This window comes from Nymphaea colorata, chromosome 9, assembly GCF_008831285.2.
Source record: "Nymphaea colorata isolate Beijing-Zhang1983 chromosome 9, ASM883128v2, whole genome shotgun sequence".
NCBI lineage: Eukaryota > Viridiplantae > Streptophyta > Magnoliopsida > Nymphaeales > Nymphaeaceae > Nymphaea > Nymphaea colorata.
In genome coordinates this window covers 4,833,872-4,844,300 of record NC_045146.1, presented here as the reverse complement: position 1 = coordinate 4,844,300, position 10,429 = coordinate 4,833,872, and positions in this window count along the sequence as shown.

Below are 10,429 nucleotides of genomic sequence, written 5' to 3'. Positions count from 1 at the left end.
TCTTCATATTGAGCCAGAAATCCACCACAGGCTGAATCGTTAACTGTGATGTAAAGGAGTAGAGGTTCCCCTAAAATTGGAGGTTTTAAAATTGGTGGGCAAAGAAGATACTTCTTGATCTTTTCGAATGAGGCTTGACATTCATGCCCCCATTCAAATTTGACTCCTTTCCGCAGTAAATGGTTGAAGGGTTCGCATCTCATGGCGAGATTAGATATAAACCTTCTGATTGATTGAATTCTGCCTTGCAAGCTGCGTAGCTCCTTAAGATTTGTTGGGGGTGACATTTCGATGATCGCCTTTGCTTTGGAAGGATCCATCTCGATTCCCTTTTGGCTGACCATAAATCCCAAAAGCTTACCGGATTCCACACCAAATACACATTTTTGTGGATTCAATCTAAGTTTGTATTGTAAGAGTCTATCAAAAACTTGAGAGAGAATGTTGATGTGATTCTCCCTTGTTTTTGACTTAATTAGTAGATCATCTACATATGCATCCATGATTTGATGCATTTGGTCATGAAAAATAGCTGCCATAGCCCTTTGATATGTTGCCCCAGCGTTCTTCAAACCAAATGGCATTACTGTATAGCAGAAGGTACCCCATGGGGTTGTAAATGATGTTTTGGCTTGATCTTGAGCTGCCAACTTAATTTGGTTATAACCAGAATATCCATCCATAAAGGAGAACATAGCGTGACCTGCGGTACTGTCTACCAACAAGTCAATGTTTGGAAGTGGGTAGTCATCCTTTGGTGTAGCCTTATTCAAATCTCTGAAATCGATGCAGAGCCGAATTTTGCCATTTTTCTTTGGGACTACCACAATGTTTGCTAACCATTCAGGATAGTCGATTGTTCGGATGAACCCTGCCTTTAGTAGGTCTTCCAGGCCTTCCTGTTTCCTCAACTTTTGTTTGATTGGCTTGCATTCTGGTTTCAATGGTAGTCGATGCTCGACTAATTTTGTATCAAGTCCTGGCATGTCCTCATAAGTCCACGCAAAGGCTTCTTGATGCTTTTTGAGGAAATCTATCAACTCTTTTCTTTCTTCTGCTGAGAGACTTGTTCCAATTTGCAAAATCTTTGGACTCTCTTCCGTGCCAATGTTAATTTCCTCAATCGGATCATTAATCAGAGGTGACGGTTGATCTTGCTTTCTCATTTGGATGAACTCTGGACATTCGGCCTCTGTGAGTTCTGGATTTATCTCCTTAAAAGCTTTTGATGTTTGATCCTCAAATGCCATCCTAAAGATTGTAAAGAAGTTAGATGAAATTTGAGACATTGTATATGGAAGTAATTTGCATTTGTCATTGTATTTTTGAAGGTATTACAAAATGAAGACACTTGGTCTATTTGAGTACAATGACGACAAAATGACAAAATGATGGCGGATTTGTTGATTCAAATTGATGGTGAACATCCGCCTATGGTATTGCTCTTGACGAAAGGTACTGGCTTGAATTCTTCCTCAACATCCACTTTTTCATAGCTTTGGCACCCCAAGGCTTGAGTGCCTCGTTGTCCTGTCAAGGTAACTGGTTCCAAGATTCCATTTTCATGTTTGCCAAGGCCAGTAAATGGCTGGTAGTCATGGCGTATGAGTAAATCCAATCCTTTCTCATTCTGGCAGAATTTCTTGAACAACGGATGACTTTTGTAACTTGTTTCAAGTTTGGTACCCCTTTTCACCCATACCTGTTTCTTTGGTTTCTGAATGGCCAACCTGCTAAGACTTTGAGATATTTCTTCTTCTTTGCAGACTCGAATACTGGGTACCTCAATTGTATATGTTGGTACCGGAATCATTGGGTGTACAAGCCGACTTTCCCTATCCTCTGCATAGATGGTTATAGAATTCCCGTTGTAAGTCCATTTGACACACTGATGTAGAGTGGAGGGAACTGCATTGGTAGCATGGATCCATGGCCTGCCAAGCAACAAGTTGAAGGAGGGTTCTATATCCACCACATGAAATAAAACCCGATGATACGTCTCAGAAATATTCAAATCCAGACATATGCATCCTAGGCATGGTTGTCCTGTCCCGTCATATCCATGGATGAAAATTTTGGATGGAGTATAGTCAGCCTGTCTTATGCCCAACTCACGAGCTGTTTGTTGTGGACAGATGTTCAGGCTTGCTCCACCATCAATTAAAACGTGGGAGACTCTGGTGCCCCTTGTCTCTATCACTATGTGCAAGGCGTCATTGTGCGATGCACCTCCAGTTGGTAGATCTTTATCAGAGAATATGATCGGACTATTTTCACATAATTCAAAAGCCCATTCATTCCCCCTGTTAGGGCTAAACCCTCCCTTCTTGACTTCAGGTAAGGGGTCCAATTCATTGAAAATGGATTCCAATGGTTCAGGGTCGCACACTTGTGACTTCTGATCAATCTCTGTCAGATGGTCTTGTTTAACCAGTCCGGTTTGTGCATTGATGGATCCTTTATCATGTTTGAAAAGCAATCCAAAGAAATCCAGGGACGCTGTATCCCTTTTGTTTGTCACCATAATTTGACGACCTGTTGAAAATCTGACCATCGAAACTATTCCTTTGCCATGTTTAGGAAAAGGATTCTTGAGAATGTCCGGCTGTTCACTGACCTCTTTGATTATTTCTTTGTCAACTGCATCTTGCACAATATTTTTAAGTACAAGGCAGTCTTCTGTATCATGTCCTGGAGCGCGATGAAATTTGCAGAATTGCTCTTTGTTTTTCCCCATCATTGGTGGGGGGTTGGAGACTTTTGGGAGAAACAGAGTACCTCTTTCGATTAGCATATGCATGACCTCTTCATAACTTTGTTGTAATGGGGTAAATTTTCTATCGTACCCCCATCCAGGATGTTTGTTTTTGGTGCCACTACTACTGCCACTAGCTTTGTCCATTACCCCTTTATTCTTAGGATATTCGGACTTTTCTTTCTTGAAGGCTGCAGCGTTGGCCACGATGTTGGCTGGAGCATTCTGACTTCTGCTATTCTTTTTTGTATCTTCCCTTACTTTTACCGGGATGACAGCATCAAAAGCTCCATTCTCAATTCCTGCTTCAATGCATTCTGCCCTCTCAGTGAGATCGATGAAAGACTTGATTGGAGCATTGGAAATGAGGCTCCTTAATGGTTGTGTCAAATTGTTTACGATCAATCCCAGTGCATGGGATTGAGAGATTGGGTCTCTCATCTTGTTGCAAGAAGACCTCCACCTCTGAATAAAATCTCTCACCTTTTCACCTGGCCTCTGTTTTAGATAGCATAATGTGGTGATCGTTGGTGCAGTTTCAACGTTTTGAATGAACCTTTCGATGAAAAGGTTGATTAACATGTCAAAATTTTTCAATTCCACTGGGTTGATGTGTTCCCGATACCATTGTGCTGCAATTCCTTCTAGGCTTCTAGGGAAACATCGAAAGAGGGCCCTATGATTGTGGCGGAATTTGTAGCATTCAGCAAAGAACATGGCCAAATGTGCCTTTGGGTCTCCATGGCCATCAAATTTGATAAATTTGTTGGGCAAGTTTTTTATGTGTTTGTCATTTTCGAAGCTTTCGTAGAAATCTTCGCAAGTGAAATTCCTCTTGTTCTTGCCTTTAAGTTGTACTGCATTTAACTTTTTTTCAACTTCCTGGATTTTTGTTTTCCAGGATTCTCCCTTCTTCTTTTTCTTGGGAGTTTTCGGTTCTTCCTCACTACTAGATTCTGTTGTAGCGTCTTCAGAAGAGTCTGAACTGCTTGATGAGTACTTTCTTGTTTTCTTCCCTTTCTTTTTGGCTTTTTCTGCCTGCGCTTGTTCTTCATTGAACATGATCATGTATTTCCGAAATCTTCTGTATTCCTCAAATTCTGGGTCATTTATTTCCAGCTTGGGAGGTGTTTCTGAGGAGGATTCTTCTCCCCTGTCTCCTATAAAAGGTTGATCAAGCTCCATTTCACTCCTTCTCCTGCTTTGGCTTCTGGTTTCAACCATAAAGCGGATGTTCACCTTGCAAGAAGAAAAATTGAAAATGTTAGGATGTGAATTGATGAGAGGTGACAAATTTTGATTACATATTAAAAGAAAGATGAGAATGACAAAACTTGACAAAGTTTAACATAACTTGACAAAACTTGACAAATTTTGGCTTAATGACAATGAATTAGACATGACAATCTAGGACAGAAGGATAGATGGGCGAACTTCATCCCACCATTTTACATATTCGGGACCCATTCCTGGACCAAGGACAAGATACAAGTGAGCAAATGATTCCCAACGTTGCTGGGCATAGGTGTATATCCCGGACCACTCTTCAGTGTCTAGTTCACACTCTACAATGGCTCCTTCCGACTCAATTGGATATGCCTTCCTCTGACGCAGTGAGAATTGCCTGAGGCAATGCTCCGGATGATATTCAATTATGAAAAACGGTCCCAATAGAAGACTTCCTCTGACTGGGTTGTAAGTGTATCTTGACTTGATGACCTCTCGATCAAAGAAGTCCCAAATGATGGTGGAGTCATCAACTTCCTCCATCTTTCTGCGGTAGTGCTCCATACTAGATAACTGACCGTCTGTGTTTTGAAAATGACATGATTGTGGCCCACATGTTTGTAGAACCATGCTTGCAGTGCAAAGACACATCCTTCTATCGAGTCTGCATCTCCAATTGAAAATTTGGCCAACCCTCTGTAAAGGAATGCCAAGGCTGCCATTGCTATGGAAATGTGACGGACTTGGACATGCCCCCATTTTCTGAAGAGGCGAGCTATGTGGAAATCCGTTATGTGTTCTTCATTATTGAAGAAGATAAGACCCACGGTACAAGTCACTATGGAGTTTTTGTACTTGTCTGCAACAGTTCTAGATAGTGACGCAGGGTTGACAAATTAGGAGTATGTTTCACCAAGCTCTTGTAGTTGAAGATATTGATGTCCATCTTTCTCTAGAAAATGCCAACTCCTTTTCCCTGTGAGTTTACGAATCACTTCTAGAGTTTTGACTTGACCTTGGTTTACAAGGAACTGGTCTTCAATTGGACCTCTTGGGTCACCTTTTGGTTCTGGCAAACCCATAATGTTGGAGAACTCATCAAGAGTGATTGTCATTTCACCCCATGGAAACCAGAATGTGTTGGTCCTTGGGTTCCATCTTTCAGCAATTGCATGGATTAGATTGCCATTGATAGGCTGTATGGCAAGACTGACTGCTTCTTCAAGACCGCAATCCTCTAAGTGATCCGGGAACATACACCGAAAAGTTGGGTACCATGAAAGATACCACTGAGGTAGGTAGACTCCACTTGGGATGATGCGAAGTCCGGATCGGCCTTGACATGACCCGAATAGGATGTGGTCATATGGGAAGATACTTTCTGAGTCCATCTAGACAAGAGAAGGTATTAGACTTTGACATGAATTGACCCAATAGAGACTCGAGAAGAGTTTTGACATTGGGTTTGGACATGGACTTAGGGGCAAAGTAAAACATCACATGCGTCCAAACAAGCAGTTAATGAAAAATTGATAATGCAATTCCTAGGACTCTTGCCTATATGCATTATTTTGAAAATTGGTCTTGGAACCTATGGAAAATAAATGGGTAAATGATTCTAATTTATAGTACTAGCATTGACTCCTCCAAGGGTTTTCTAGATTTGGGCTCTCCATTTCTCCTTGTTCACCCATCGATATACCGGGACTATTGTCCGTTTCGGTACTAATGGGGGGACTTCTCAGTCCAATTGGGTGGTCCAGTTGTAAGGCTATATCTTGGACTAATGTCCTAGAAATAGCCCGGCAACATGATGACCGGGATATGATATAGGTAAGGATTTGTTTTTCAAAATTCATGAGAAGATGCAAAATAGATGGCTCTATTGCATACATTCCTAAGAGATAGATTTGAAATTTTGAGAGCATACATGGGCTGCATACAATCCTTAAATTGAGGAGGGGTAGGATAAATTGAAATGAATGAGGTTCATGAAATCTCCTCAATGTACACTACATGATGTCGGTATGCATTTTTGTGAGTTTAATTTTTTTTTTTTTTTTTTTGTGCAATTGATGTCCGACATTGGTGAAAATAACTCATATATGATCCAAATAAGTCTTTAGACAAACAATGACGGGTCCCACCGGGTGTGCCATCTGTTCGCACCCCACTCCTTTTTCAAGAAGGTCGAAATGCGAGTCAGCAAAATTCTTTTAAAATTGGGGTTTTGAGAAAATTTTCAAGAGAAAGGGATCCGCTCGTCGGTACGAGGTCCAACCGTTCCTGCCGCCTTTAACAGGGGTAATTAGACCAAGGACTAAAGATCATTTGGATCATATACGAGTTATTGATGTAAGTCCTATATGCTTATGCATTGAGGTTTTGGATTCAAGAACCGAAATTCATTTTTTTGAATAAATGAATTTGAATATTGGGGGTTTTCAAGTTGGTTTAAAATCCTTTGTTTTGGTGTTATTTGAAACACATAATTCTTGAGGATTTTTGAAGATTTGGAATTGAGTTCTTTGTTGTGAACTCTAGATGATGATGATCATCTTATGATAAAAATTGATTTTGAACTCTTCTTTTGTCAAATCATGTGATTTGTAGAATTCATTCTTTTGAAAGAACATAGGTTCCAAATTGTTAGAAAACATGTTGTTTTTCAAATGCACTTTGGCCAAAAGATTATGAATGCATTGCTTGTGTTTTCTTTTGAAGTTAAGTGAAGTTTACAAATTCTCATTGCAATATGACTTGGTCACTTTTTGCAACTTAAATTTGAATCACTTAATTTCTTGAGAATGTGCATGTGGTGCCATTGATTTTGAGTGAAAGTGAATGCATGAAACGAGAATGGAAACTATATGGAACATTCATTCTTCTCTCTCTCATAATCCATCAAGATTCATTCATATGAAACATACATTCTTCACTCCCTCATAATCTCTCAAAGTCCGTATTGCACGTCATACAATCTATACATGAAGATTGATTAAAATGTAGGACTTTCTCTATATGTGCTCATTATATGATTAAGCACATGAATTAGAGATGTAGTCCATAAGCTTGAGGCTTGACATAAAATTATCAAAATGATGAAAATATATAAATGATGTCAAGTTCAATCTTTGAAACGGATGGGAGACATGGATGACGTCCACTTTTGTCTCAAAATAGCTAAAAATCAGACCTTGTGTTGATTTAAATAGCTGAAAATTGTGGACATTGATTCCAATAAGGACTTGTTTCTTAGATAGAAACAATGAGTTTTTCAAATCTATTCAAATTCCAGATTTCGTAGTAATGAAATCATCAACTCCTTTGGATGATTCTAGGATGGTTGGTATTTCAAATACGTAAATTTTGATATTCTTAAACCAATTCCTATAAAACATGGTCTGATTTCAACAACATACATACATCTTACGTATGGGTTTGCTGAAATTAAGTAAAAATGAAATGAAAGTAATTTATAATCTTGCACTAGAAAAATCAATAAAAATGGCCAATTTCCTTAAAGACCGGTTTGGAAACATGTTCCAACCTGATTTTAAGGGAGGAATGTAATTTTTGACAAGAAATCAGATGCATATATGTACATATATAACAATGTATACATATACGTACCTTACTTTTCAAAATGAAATTTTATCAAGGGACCGCATGACTCATGAATCATGATGATTCATGGCTGGGTTCTTTTATGTAGGAAGATTGAGAACTTGTTTCAAATCTTCCCTACTACCCTTGATTAATTAAATTGAAAGACATGAATCAAAATGACTGTGAATAAGAAAGAAAATAAAACAATACTCAAGCTTATTCGTCCATCATTTCGCCACGCAAGGGTGGATCACATTCATAAAAAACGTATCCATCCCTTATAGGCATTTTCATCATACGTGATGTAGCAAAATCACTTTCTCACCGTGGGATTCTCTCATGGTAGGGAGTTCAAAATGGTATTAAGTTGGTTCCTTTGAAAGGGACGTGGCCTTGGGGCCCATTTCGAAATTTGATACTTGGGTTCATATTTAAGAAAACCGACATATGCATGCATTATGCATAACATGTACATTGAAGCGTAGGTTTCCCTTAGCTGGACATCATTCCCAGCCGTAAGCAAATGAAAATAAACCCTCCCACGAATTGTTGGAATTAAAATAAATCAACAATAAGCTAAAGTAGAAGAGAAGTGAGTTAAGATCACCTACCTTGCGGTCGGTCTTGATGTTTGTCTTTCGTCTTCACTTGTTTTCTAACCCAAGCAATCCTAAGCAAGAATCCAACCGTGGATTCAAGCTTAGCAAAGCTAGAATAAGAAATAGCTTGCTTGCTGGAATTTGGAGTGGTAAAGAGGGCTTCTCACCACGAAAATCCTAAGTAAGGGTTCACTTAAGCACCCTAACTTAGCAAAATCAATGGGGAGAATAGAAGAAAGTGAAGAAGAGAATGGGAGAAAAAGGGGAAGGGGGCTTGGACGAACCTCTTCTCTCTTCCTTGGCTTCTCCCTCCTAGCTCCTTGGCTGCAGCAATTTGATAGAATGCTCCAAAATTTCGTCCTCCCCCTTAGTGGCCAAGGGGAGGTTTATATAGAGGAGGAGGTGGGTTCAACCACCTTCTTAACTCACCTTGGGAACTTACTTAAGACCTTGGGGACTTGTAAAATGAGTTAAATAGACTTTAAAGGCTCTAATTGACCATTTCTCAGCCCATTTCCACGAGCTAGGTGGGCTGGGCTAGGTTTGGTCAACTTGGGTTCAGACCTAGGTGACCATTTTGACCAAAATTTTGGACGAAAATGCCCTTACACAGGGTTTTGCCCTTATTTTATACTATTTATTTTTTTTTGTTTGAAATCGAGCTTATAAGGTTAAAACCTAGTTACTAAGCTCCAAATGCCATTGAATTATGATAATTAAATTTAAATTTTAATAAAATTTAAAAATTTTATCAAATTTGGTTCGAAAAGGGTATTTTCGTCCAAAACTTGATTGAAAATGGATTTCAACTGAATCAAACTTTCACTTGAGAAATTCAATTTAAATTTGGTATTTGATTCAAGCATTTGACAAATTCAAATGTTTATTTGCCTTTCATAAACCATTTTAGGCTTTTTAATCTTAAGTTGACCGCAGAAGGGCAAAATTGTCCAAATTGATCAATTTCGACCAATTGACCAAAGTCAAAGCTCATTTGCAAGTAGTTTGACTTTATTTGAGGTAATTTGATAAATTTGGGTCAAGAAAGCTCTTAATTGAGCTAAATTGTACTTTGACTGAGTTTAGTCAAAGTGGGTTTGGTTCGGTCAAAGTCTATTTTCGTCCATTAATTGGATCATGAGACAGACTTACGTTTTGACTATGTGAGCCCATTGTGACCGAACCTAGCTGGAATTGGCACCACATTTGAGTGCACCCGGGTCAAACCTACTTGGATTAAGTAGGTTAGGTGAGTTTGACCAGTCTAGTAATTGCTTCCTTGAAATGATTTTTTTCTTTAAGGAGGATCTGGTTAAAGAAGAGAGAGAGACATAAATGTCTCTCTTTTCCTAGGTTTCTCCTTTATTTCTTCTTGAAAATGACTTTTCTTCAATTAATTTGAGAGAAAATATTTATTTATTATTTTTTTTTGACATGGAGGGGGCATGGCCCCTGGGGGGCTCTTGACCACACGGGCTAGGTGGGGCCCACACGTGGGTCCCACGTAGCATTTTAGACTGAATTAGATCCAATTCTTGGATCTAAGTCAAAATTTGCATTTTGCAATTGGATTTGGATTTCAAATGACATTTGCAATTGAATTTGGACTCGTAATCCTGCATTGGGATTCGTGTATCGGGTTAAATTCACGATTTGAATCTAATTGTTCTTTAGATTCGAAATTGGCTTTGAAATTGCAAATTTTCACAATTCTTTTGTGAAATTTTCACATTGCTTCAATTTTGATGTGGAAAAATTTGGGGTGTTAACAGTGTTCCACCACCTTGTCTCCCATAGAAACTGCAAACATGATTGTTCATTGGCCAAAGGAGTGATTCCAAATATTCAACCTGGAGGAAGAAGAGGTAAGAAACTATTCACTGCCTTGTCACAGACCTGAATAGTCTAACTCTATAGAGATAGAATATCTTTTCAGCACAAATTGATACATAACGTAGGACAAGCAGTGCAATCTTTTCAGTGGATAATACTTGAAAAGCATTAGGATTTCTGCAACAAAACTCTTTCCAGCACTGAAATGGCAAGTAACTTCAGAAACATAGGCTTAAAATATCCTAGATGACAATTGACGTAGCTTAAGGCAATGCAAGCAACAAATCAGACAAGTACACAATAAATTCTTTGGAGGACATGTTAGTATGATTTTAGAGGTACTGGATGTCTTTGTTTCTAAAAACTAACTTGGAAAGCCACATGAAATGGTGATAAATAACCTCTT